The sequence below is a fragment of the Canis lupus genome, chromosome 27 (genome assembly GCF_048164855.1).
Source record: "Canis lupus baileyi chromosome 27, mCanLup2.hap1, whole genome shotgun sequence".
NCBI lineage: Eukaryota > Metazoa > Chordata > Mammalia > Carnivora > Canidae > Canis > Canis lupus.
This window is the reverse complement of record NC_132864.1, coordinates 33,461,747-33,470,022: the sequence shown is the minus strand read 5'-3', so window position 1 is coordinate 33,470,022 and position 8,276 is coordinate 33,461,747. Positions and strand designations below refer to the sequence as shown.

Genomic DNA, 8,276 nt, shown 5'->3' with positions numbered 1-8,276 from the left:
AAAACACAAACAAACAAATGAAAACAAAAGAACCTAAAAAAAAGAAAACAAAAGAACCTAACAAACCTTCAGAGATCATAGTTTGATTTGATTATATATATACATTTTCTAATGTGTGGGTGACTCAGCCGATTGATTCTTTTTTTTCCATTTGAAAGCAGTTATTTATTAACTAATCAGATTAGAAAAATAATCATGCTAGATACCTTAGTTCATCCTTCTAATAAGCCAATTGATCTGCTCTTCCCTGTTCCCAGCATCTCGAACTTCTTCAAAATGAGTGATCTTTTTCTTCATTCCGCCGCATGGAGAAGATAATTTGAAGGGCCATAAAAAGTTGTTCGTTTCTTTGAAATGTTTTCCAACAGTATAGATTTTGTGAATCAGATCCTCCATGCAGATGATACCATATTTACCACTAGATCGGGCAATATGTTATCTGTCAGGGCATTTCGCTTCTTGTTGATCTTACCATAACCATGCTTGTAGATCAACTCATTCACTGACTTCAGGTTTGGGTACACCCTACTGTATATGGTTCCACAATCCTCAGCATGTTAACTGAAGCCTGTTGAGCTTAACAAAAGTGCCATTGAAGACCTGGCAAAGGTGAAAAAGTTGCAGCACCTTTGGAACCTCTGGGCTCACAACATTGATACCTCCGATCCTTTTTTTTTCTGTTTTATTTTTTATTTTCTTAATAATAAATTTATTTTTTATTGGTGTTCAATTTGCCAACATACAGACTAACACCCAGTGCTCATCTCGTCAAGTGCCCCCGTCAGTGCCCGTCACCCATTCACCCCCACCCCCCACCCTCCACCCCTTCCACCACCCCTAGTTAGTTTCCCAGAATAGGAGTCTTCATGTTCTGTCTCCCTTTCTGATATTTCTCACACATTTCTTCTCCCTTCCCTTATATGCCCTTTCACTATTATTTATATTCCCCAAATGAATGAGAACATATAATGTTTGTCCTTCTCAGATTGACTTATACCTCTGATCCTGATGACAAATGCTAATTTGGGTTCTGCAGGCACAGAGCAGTTGCCAGCTTTTCTTGCCATCCTTGCCATTCGCATCTCAGTTCTGTACATCTGCCTGGAGTCCTTGTAGTAATGCTTAGCCTTTTCATAGATAAGCTTCCTCCTTGCCTTTTGAGGCATCTTTTGGGCAAACTTTCTTCTCAGATGCTTGATCTTCAACTGTGTGAAATTCCTTTACTTTTTCTTAAGGGTTTCTGGCACAGCAGGAACCCTCTTTTTCTTCTCTTCTGCACCCTCCATGGTTCTAGCCAGAAAAGCGTTTGATTGTCTGATTCTTGTTTTTATCTCAGGTCATGACCTCAGTGTCATGAGATCGAGTCCCACCATGTCAGATTCATCACTCAGTGGGGAGTCTGCTAGAGATTCCCTCACTCCCTCTCCCCCTGCCTCTCCCCCAATCATTCTTTTCCTTTCTCTGTCTCTCTAAAAATAAATGTCATATATATATACATGAAATTTAAAACAATGGAAATTTTAAACTCTTATGGAAATGAAGACAATAGGGATACATACACATGACACATAGAGTACAGAAAAAGAAAGATTGCAGAATATCGTGAACTAAAAAAAAGAAATAGTGATTCAAGTGTTCTAAATAAATTATGAAGAGTGAGATTGCGTTGTCAGACTAATATATTCAGACCCTATAACAATTATGAATTATTATAGATATGCAGTGGGTTTTCATAAAGATAATTGCTCTAGCAACAGTCATACTAATGAATTAACAGAATCAAATTACATGATCTCGCTAGACCTAGAAAGAACTGTTGTCTATGTGAAAGCAAAGTCCTCATAAAATTCACATAAATAGAAACAGAGAAATTTTACAGTGATGACACACTCTCTCCCAGACACATAAAACTCAGTCTCACACCGAGGAAAATAGCTAATGGGGAGGTGGGGGGGAAGACATTTCTACCATTTCAGGAATATGCAAATGTGACCTAAATACCATTAAACTCAACATCTTGGGGATCCCTGGGTGGCTCTGCAGTTTAGCGCCTGTCTTGAGCCCAGGGCATGATCCTGAAATCCACGATCAAGTCCGAAATTGGGCTCCATGCATGAAGCCTGCTTCTCCATCTGCCTGTGTCTCTGCCTCTTTCTCTGTGTCTCTCATGAATAAATCAATAAAATCTTTAAAATTAAATAAATAAACTCAACATCTTTCTTCAAGTATTAGAGGATGCAAGTGAACAAAAGAAATCCTGGTTAGGATTCAGCATTGATGAGAATGGAAAGGGAGTTATGTCAGAAGATCCAAATCTATGATTCAGACATAGATACTCTGGAATTGGTGCATCAGTGACAGAAGCAATCACTCAATGAGCAAAAAGAACAGGCAATCATATTGAAGATGAGTAAGAGGATTCCATGAGTCTGGAAACTTCTAGAAATAGCTAAATGACCAAGGATGGAGATCCTGGATTCCTCAGAGGTCAGGTGGGAGGTGATCAGCCTGGTCCTGCCATGCCCATTCCATGTATTTCAGCAGAAAGAGACCCCGTATCACAACCTGATAGGGGAGATGACCTTTCTGTGTCCTTTGAGGCCTTTCTTTTTCTTTGAGGCCTTTTTCTAGGAAGATGATACAGTGAATGTCTTTGGGGTCACAAGGGAAGGAGTAGCACTGAGACCCAGGTGGTAGCCCTGCATGGACTTGGACCCATGTTGGCAACAGGAATAGCAGACACAGGAGCCACACACTGAGACAGAGCAGCTGCCGGGGCCTCCCCCTCCCAGCAGATGACAAAGGGGTTTCTGGTCTCCGTTCTCAAGGACCTGAGATTCTATGTGATCCTTGAAATGCTGTCACTGGAGGGGCAGTGAAGCATGACCTCATCCTCCTGGCTCAGCCCAGCAATGGCCAGAGAGCCAGAGCTGCCAGACATGGAGGCAGAGAATGGACCAGGGTCCACAGAAGGTCCAGCCATCATAATACATGAGGATTTGACTGCCCACTCATGGAGCTGTTGGTAGCAGAACACATATTGGACACTCCTGATGTGTCCTGACTCAGAGCTGGATTCAGGGTCCCTGTTTCTGCCCTGACCTGTCATGGACTCTGTCCTCAGGGCAGCTGACCTTGGCACCCAGGAATCGGTACTCAATTTTAGAAAATCATACAATATCTTGATCCCAAGTACAGGCTTCAAGGAGAAGTTTAAGAGAATGTGGAAAAATTATAGATAAATTCCTTGAGGTGGTGTCTCAGACGCCTGTTTATATCAAACAAACAAAGAAGCACTGACTTGGCCAAAATTTCAGGACTGCACCGGCAGCCCCATCACAGTGGGGATGGCAGGTTTGTGTCTCACTTCCCCCGAGGCCCAGAGCACTGTGTGAGCACCAAGCGTGGTATCAAAGGACTGGCAGTAATAATCAGCCTCGTCCTCAGCCTGAAGCCCAGTGATGGTCAGGGTGGCTGAGTTGCCAGAGTTGGAGCCGGAAAACCGGTCAGGGACCCCTGACGGTCGATCCCCATCACTGTACACGAGGAGTTTAGGGGCCTTTCCTGGGAGCTGTTGGTACCAGCTCGCACCAACAATACCGATGTTGTTCGTGCTTCCAGAGCAGGAGATGGTGACCCTCTGGCCAAGGGACCCTGACACTGAGGTCGGCTGAGTCAGCACAGACTGGGCCCAGGACCCTGCAAGGGGGAGAGACACAGAGAGGGTGATGCTCTTTTCTACAGAAAAGGGGAAAAATTAGAGCCCATGTGCCCTCCCAGGATCCCTTCCCCTTTCCCCATATCCAGTCACCTGTGCAGTAAGCAAGGAGTGTGAGGAGGAGAGGGGACCAGGCCATGTTGGAGGTCATCAGTGATTGATCCTGCCTTCTGGGGACCCACAGCTGAGCAGACCTCCTCTAATCTCTCCCTTCCCCTATTCAACCTCTGAGAGAAGGAGGGGCCATCCATGCAAATAAGACCCTAGTCCCTGTGTCTTAAGACACAAAGGGCTAGGGCTGGGAGGGGCTGCATGGGACAGGGGTGCAGAGGTCCCAGCTATGAGCCCTGACACAGGCAGTATCAGGTGGCAGGTTTTCTGCTCTGATCAACCCTTATCCCTCAGAAACATGTGAAGGGTGCTCCCTGGGTCTAGGCCTAGACACAGCATTGTACAACATAGTGACACGAGTCCATTAGGGATAACTCCTGCCTCCTCATTACACTGCCCAATGTCAAGTTCCTTAGGGCCAGGACAGATGTCCCCTTATGTGGCCTCCCATCCCCACAGGACACATTTTTCCCTATTCATGCTCCACATAGTGAGTCTGTCCACAGATCCCTGGGTATTCATGGGACAGGACTGAGGTGATGTCTCTTGTAGAATCACATAGATGAGGATCACGTCCAGAGCAGGGATGAGTCCACATTGACACATGGCCAGTTCTGTGCAGGAGGCTGATTTCTTTCCTCTTACCTGGTTCCTCTCTGTTTGGAGAGTCCTCTTCTCCCAGAAGTTCCCTCAGCACTGAGGACCAGGGAGCACGCTTTCCAGGCTGTGGGTAGAAGCTGTCGTGTGCATTGTAGAGGATTATACACTGGACATCCCTCAGAAATCTCTGCCAGGCCTGAGTCCCCAGCAGGGAGCACAGGGCCCAGCCCCCAGGACCAGGCTCCTTAGTGTCAATGGTCCTCAGTAAGCACTGGAGTAGGGACCACATTGCAGTCCCACCGCGCCCCCTGCTGGTTGCAGAGCACACACTCACCCTGGCCCAAAGACCTGAGTCCAGCTGGTTTCTGCAATTAACCAGATCCCTGTCTATTCTCACATCTCTCATCTGATTTCTAGAGACGGCGATTCCAGTATATTGTACCTGATTCTTTTGTATCTCATACTCGAGTGGTGTTTCAATCTCAGGAGTTTCAGGAATGTACATCAATGGCAACTATTTTCACCCCAGAGAAGACCCTACACACTTTGAACCACTTCATTGGTCTGTGATTTTGGATAAACGTTCATTGTTAGTTTTCCATCAGTTTTGCTTCCAGATAAGAGTTTTTACCTACTGTGCCATAAATTGCCTTGTGTTGCACTACTTCAAGTTGTCATAAGAGAAAGATTGCCTGGGACGCCTGGGTAGCTCAGCAGTTGAGCGTCTGTGTTTGGCTTGGGGGTGATCCTGGGGTCCTGGGATCGAGTCCAACATGGGCCTCCCCACAGAGAGCCTGCTTCTTTCTCTCCCTATGTCTCTGTCTCTCTCACTGTGTCTCTCATGAATAAATAAATAAAATCTTAAAGAAAGACTGCTCTAATCGCTACCATGACAGAAGCATGATGTATGTCATTTTGCAGATTCTACGTTTACAGCACGCCACACTGTCAAAAAATAGAAAGAAATAGAGGAACCAATTCTTAGACATTTATATCTGGGCTTCTATCTTTGCCTCCCCCATGTGAAGAAACTTCTTTTCTGTCAACACTGAACTCCTGCACCAACATTATTCAATAGATTTGCCACCATGGGAGCTTTCCAAGTAATTTTGGATGAGGAGGTAAATATTAGAATTTATTGATCCTATGGTGTGTTTTTACCAAGTTCATGCTTATGTAAGCAAATGACAATTTTCCTGGTACCTGGTTTGGTGAATTGCCAGCAGATGGTCATACACCTGACCTGTATGTTGTAGTTCATTTGCTCAAGGACATTGTCTTCAGTGCTCAGAATATGCTCTATGATCCAGCCACTCCCTCTGGTTTCTTCAATCAGCAGCTGGAGGCTAATCATGTCCTTTCTTCTTCCCTGCAGGAACCCATTTAATCCAGTCCATGGGACTGTCACCTTCACCAAGAATGAAGTCTGTGTTCTTCTCTTGTTCTGTCCTAATATCAAGTGCTTAGTTCCCAACTCTTATTTGATCAATTCAGCCCTCCAAATATGAAATGTTCCACAAGCAGAAGTCATTGTCTTTGCCTTAGATCTATTCCTCTTTTTTTTTTAAATTGAAGTTCGATTTGCCAACATATGGTATAACACTCAGTGCTCATCCCATCAAGTGATCTATTCCTCTTCATGGGAATCCTATTCCGGTGAATTCACACATTCATTCAAGAACCTGGTGTTGACTGTTGGGGGTTTACCCCAAAGATTCAGGTGCAATGAAACGCCGGGACACCTGCATCCCGATGTTTATAGCAGCATGTCTACAATAGCCAAACTGTGGAAGGAGCCTCGGTGTCCATCGAAAGATGAATGGATAAAGAAGATGTGGTTTATGTATAAAATGGAATATTACTCAGCCATTAGAAATGACAAATACCCACGATTTGCTTCAACGTGGATTGAACTGAAAGGTATTATGCTGAGTGAAGTAAGTCAATTGGAGAAGGACAAACATTGTATGTTCTCATTTATTTGGGGAATATAAATAATAGTGAAAGGGAATATAAGTGAAAGGAGAAGAAATGTGTGGGAAATATCAGAAAGGGAGACAGAACATAAAGACTCCTAACTCTGGGAAACGAACTAGGGGTGGTGGAAGGGGAGGAGGGTGGGGGTGGGGGTGAATGGTTGATGGGCACTGAGGGGGGCACTTGATGGGATGAGCACTGGGTGTTATTCTGTATGTTGGCAAATTGAACACCAATCAAAAATAAATTTATTATAAAAAAATAGAGACTTGTTGAATTCGTCCTTGGTGTCAGGCTAGGTTTTGAGCTTCGTGGATACAGTAATAACACGTATACACAAAAGGAAAAAAATCAAATGTGGGACACACAGCAAAGACAGTCACAGAGAAACATCTCCACGTAGGTGGTATTACCCGACCAGTGATCATCCTGAGTATCTGGAGCCCACTGTCTGCTTAGAACCCCTCTCCTCCTACAGAACATCAACAATGACCTCCTCCATGCTCTCTCTGCAGCTTACCCTTTGCCTTCACACGTCCCTGCTCCATTCCCCGTGCCTGAGTGAAGATGTCCAGCCCTGCTCACCTGGTGTGGGTTTCCAACGCTCTAGGGGGCTTCGCAGGTATGAGCAGAAATGTGCCCCTGTCCTCAAGGGAACAGAGACAGGAGAAAGAGGAAGGCTACTCCAGGTCAGCAGATGACTAATAAGCAAAGGAGGACTGCATACAAGGCTTGTGTTGGTCAGCAGCAAGACAAATAGATCCTCACACACATCCACTAAGTCTTATGTTTATGAAGATACTTTTACTATGTTGAGGCCTGTGTACAGCATATAAACACCACATCACTATTTCAAGGATACATTCCTGGAGCACACTCTGGGAGCAGCTAAGTCAAGCAGAACCCACCATCCACAGACAAGGACAGAGTTGAATTACCTCAGAGTGCCTGAGTCCAGCTTCTGAATCAGTCTGTGATTACAACTTTTTACAATATTCCCCAGCAACTGGCAATGCAGTGTTCGTCCTGTGTCCTGTCTACCAATTTCTCATTTTATTTTTAATTTATTTATTAAAGATGTTATTTATTTATTCATGAGACACACACACACACACACACACACACACAGGCAGAAACACAGGTAGAGGGAGAAGCAGGCTCCATGCAGGGAGCCTGATGCAGGACTTGATCCCAGGAATCCATGATCTCACCCTGGGCCAAAGGCAGGCGCTAAACTACTGAGCCACCCAGGGATCCCCAATTTTCTCATTTTTAATCTGTATTTAGGAATGTGTAATTAGGGGGTGCCTGGGTGGCTCAGTTGGTTAATCATCTTTCAGCTCAAGTCATGATCCTGATGTACTGGGATGGAGTCCTGTGTTTGGCTCCCCACTGAGCAAGGATTCTGCTATGCCACCTCCTTTCTCTTCATCTCTCTCACAAATAAATAAACAATAACTTAAAAGGAAATAATTTCTTATTAGGGCTCCAGTTAAGAGGCAGGTGATAAACTGCTGGAAGCAATGGTACAGGGGTAAGGCCTGGAAGAGGCTGGTTCTTGGGAGACAGTGACCACTCTTCTCACTTGGCCTGTGACTACATGGAGGAGGGAGACAGGATTCCGTCCATGGTGGAGACACCAGCTCTTGGGCCTTCAGGACCCACCCGAGCCTTGGATCCCAGGTCTTATACCCTCCGCACAGTGTTGAGATGGACTGGCACCTTCCTACCCATCTGCTTCCTCCAAGGTTGGTATTTAACAAGAGTGAAGGTGCAAACTGAGAAGTCAGTTCTCTCAGATTCGCGGCCTGTGCTTCTCCCTCATCGCTGCACCCAGACTTTATCTCTCACATGCAGACATGGCCTCCCC

At 45.2% G+C, this 8,276-nt stretch overlaps 1 pseudogene; it reads right to left on the bottom strand.

Annotated features, from left to right (window-relative positions):
- Nucleotides 1-207: 207 nt before the first annotated feature.
- Nucleotides 208-1,286, bottom strand: LOC140619016 (large ribosomal subunit protein uL30-like; annotated as a pseudogene).
- Between the last annotated feature and the right edge of the window lie 6,990 nt (nucleotides 1,287-8,276).